The sequence below is a fragment of the Quercus lobata genome, chromosome 4, assembly GCF_001633185.2.
Source record: "Quercus lobata isolate SW786 chromosome 4, ValleyOak3.0 Primary Assembly, whole genome shotgun sequence".
In the NCBI taxonomy this organism is placed as follows: Eukaryota; Viridiplantae; Streptophyta; class Magnoliopsida; order Fagales; family Fagaceae; genus Quercus; species Quercus lobata.
The window spans coordinates 65,624,301-65,628,000 of record NC_044907.1 but is presented as its reverse complement, the minus strand read 5'-3'; the positions used below and the strand labels follow the sequence as shown (position 1 = coordinate 65,628,000).

Below are 3,700 nucleotides of genomic sequence, written 5' to 3'. Positions count from 1 at the left end.
AATATACATACTATAAAATAATTTTTTTAAAATTTTGGGGTGGCCTTGGCCCCCCACCTTTGTATGTGGCTCCGCCACTGCATATACGTGCCTCTGATCTCATCCAGAATAATGATGAGGTCTTTGATTTTGCTCTCTCAACTCTTCTTCTACCTCTTGCTGCTTTTGTATTCTCAACTTGCTTCATCCTCTTCTTCTGCACCATTGTGCTCCCAAGACCAAAGCTTTGCATTGCTCCAATTCAAGCAATTATTTTCTTTTTCCAATGATGTTTCTTTCAATTGTGATGAAGTTGATCTTCATTCTTATCCAAAGATGGAGTCCTGGAAGGAGGGAACTGATTGCTGCTCATGGGATGGTGTTACATGTGATAGGATGAAAAGAGATGTGATAGGCCTTGACCTCAGTTGTAGCTGGCTTTGTGGCACCATTCCTTTCAACAGTAGCCTCTTTCTTCTCCCTCACCTGCAATGGCTCAACCTCGCTTCAAACAATTTTAGCTATTCCTCCATTTCATCTAGGTTTGGCCAGTTTGCAAGATTGAAACACCTTGACCTTTCTCACTCCATGTTTTCTGGCAAAGTCCCACTTGAAATATCTCACCTCTCCCAACTCGCCTCACTAGATCTCTCTGACTACAATAGCTATCTCAAACTCGAAGCATCTGTTGTGAAGAGGCTTGTCCAAAATCTGACCAAGCTAAGAGAACTTCATCTTGAGAATGTTGAAATGCCCTCTATTTCTCTTAGTTCTTTCATGAATCTGTCTTCTGCTTTGACATCCATTACTCTCAACAATTGTTTATTGTGCGGGAAGCTACCCGATCACATTTTCCGCCTACCAAACCTGCGTGAGCTTATTCTAACAGATAATCCTGAACTCACATGGTCTTTTCCAATGGTAAATTGGAGCACACCACTAATGTATTTGGATGTCTCTCGCACAATTTACTCAGGAGAGTTACCAAAATCAATTGGCAAAATGAAATTCATACAACATTTGTTTATGAGTGAATGCAAGTTTAATGGGTCCATTCCTGCATGGCTTGGCAACCTTACACAGCTCATCGATTTGGATTTATCAATTAACAATTTTAGTGGTGAGATGCCATCATCAATTTCAAATCTCTTTGTACTCTCCTACTTCGACCTACGATCCAATAATATTCAAGGTAAGATCCATAAGCATTTTTGGTTATTGACGTGTAGTCCACAATTAGAAATATTTTGAACTCATAAAATTGCAATTTTACAGGAGCATTACCAATATGGCTTGGGAATCTCACGAGAGTTACTGAGATTTTCTTTGGAACTAACAACTTTACGGGCCAAATCCCATCATCACTTTCAAACCTAAAGAATCTCACTTTTCTTGGCCTCAGATATAACAACATTGGAGGCAGGATTCCCAATTGTTTTGCCAACCTTACAAAACTCACTGCAATTCACTTGTCTTACAACCAACTCACTGGTCAATTTGCTGAATTTCAATTTAGCGATTCACTAGAGTTCCTATCATTAGATAATAACAGGCTTTATGGCTCTATTCCAAAGTCTATCTCTAATCTTGTCAACCTTTCATTTCTTGATATTTCATCAAATGACTTGAATGGCACTGTGGACTTTAATATGTTCAAAAAGCTCAAAACACTTCTATATTTGAACTTCCGTGCCAATCTACTACATGGCGTGCTTCCTGTTCCCCCATCTTCTATGCGCAACTTTTTGATCTCCAACAATAGATTAGGTGGGGAGATCCCATCTTCAATTTGCAATGTAACTTCCATTGAAATCTTTGACATCTCTTACAACAGTTTGAGTGGTACAATTCCTTCATGTTTGGGAAACTTCAGTAATTCTCTTGTAGTCATGGATTTGAGGAGGAATAACTTCTATGGCACCATGCCTGAAACATTTGCAGAGGGTAATATGTTGAGGACTCTTGTCTTCAATGGTAATCAGTTAGAAGGGCTATAACCAAAATCTTTGGTCAACTGTAAATATTTGGAAGTTCTAGACAGGAAATAACAAGATAAATGATTCCTTCCCCTATTGGCTGGAAGATCTTCCAGTGTTACAAGTTCTTATCTTGAGGTCCAACAAATTTAATGGTCAACTAGACAATTTCAAGACCAAGTCATCTTTCTCTTTGTTGCGAATCATTGACCTTTCTCATAATGAGTTTTCTGGAAGTTTACCTACGAATTTCTTCAAGGGACTGAAGGCTATAAAACAACCAAAGAAAGTGAAGGCGAAGTGAAATACATGGAACAAGGCTATTACCAAGGCTCAGTTATTGTAGCAATGAAAGGGCAAAACTTTGTGCTAGAGAGAATTTTAACCATCTTCACTACCATAGATCTATCAAGTAACAAGTTCCATGGAAACAACCAAAGAAAGTGAAGGCGAAGTGAAATACATGGAACAAGGCTATTACCAAGACTCAGTTATTGTAGCAATGAAAGGGCAAAACTTTGTGCTAGAGAGAATTTTAACCATCTTCACTACCATAGATCTATCAAGTAACAAGTTCCATGGAAAGATTCCTGAAGTGATTGGAATGCTTAACTTTCTTCGAGGTCTTAACCTTTCCCATAATAGACTAATTGGCCATATATCATCATCTTTGGGCCTTTTGTCTGTACTTGAATCCTTAGACCTCTCTTCAAATAGGCTTAATGGGGAGATTCCAATGCAACTGACAAGTTTAACATTTCTGGCAGTGTTAAATCTTTCGCAAAACCAACTTATGGGACCCATACCACAAGGCAAACAATTTGGAACATTTCAAAACAATACATATGGTGGAAATTTGGGATTGTGTGGATTTCCATTGTCAAAGAATTGTGGCATCGATGAGCGGCCACCACCACCAATATTCCAAGAGGACAACGATCCAATGTTTATGAGTGGATTTGGTTGGGAGGCTGTGTTATTAGGGTATGGATTTGGATTGGTTTTTGGAATAGCTATGGGGTATTTCATGTTTAAAATTGGAAAACCTCAATGCCTTCTAGGGTTAATTGAAGAGAACCGGCCAAGAAAGTTGAAAATGCCTAGCAACCAAAGATCTAGAGGAAGCAGAAATTACAGCATTTAAAGGGTGCTCCAAGGTGAGTGTGACAGACAATTCTTTAAAATTAGTGTTTTATATAAACTAGTCTCAGAAGATGCAACATTAATTTATGCAATTTGTGCTGTATATTCTTTAAATTTTCTGTGTTACTACTTACCAGGAAGCTATTGGACAGGGAGTTGTGGATTATGAAGTCAAAGAAAATTGTGAGCCTTAACGTGTGGAAGACCATTAGGAACGGAGGCTGTCCGGGAGTAAATCTTCTTCTTCTTTTTTTTTTTTTTTTAATGTATTATTGTGCTACTGCTATTTGCTTCTTTTTTTTAATGTATTATTGTGCTACTGCTATTTGCTTCTTTGTAAAATAAGCCTCAAATCTATGTATATTTGAGGGCATTCCGTGTGTAGAACTTTGCAGGGAGCTCCTGCTTTAATATTTTATTATTTTATTTAACTTATGGATATAAAAGATTGATACTTTAACTATTGTGAAAATGTTGTAATAATTTATTGTGTCCATAAAACAACTCTAAACAAATCTAAAAATGTATCGTCACATTTTAAATGACATGTCAAATCAATTAAATAAAACGGTGAACTGGACATTTACACTTTCAGTGAACAA

The 3,700-nt window shown here is 37.4% G+C and overlaps 1 pseudogene; it reads left to right on the top strand.

Moving 5' to 3' along the window:
* The first annotated feature begins 315 nt into the window (after window positions 1-315).
* On the top strand, window positions 316-3,033 carry LOC115985619 (annotated as a pseudogene).
* The last annotated feature ends 667 nt before the right edge of the window (window positions 3,034-3,700 follow it).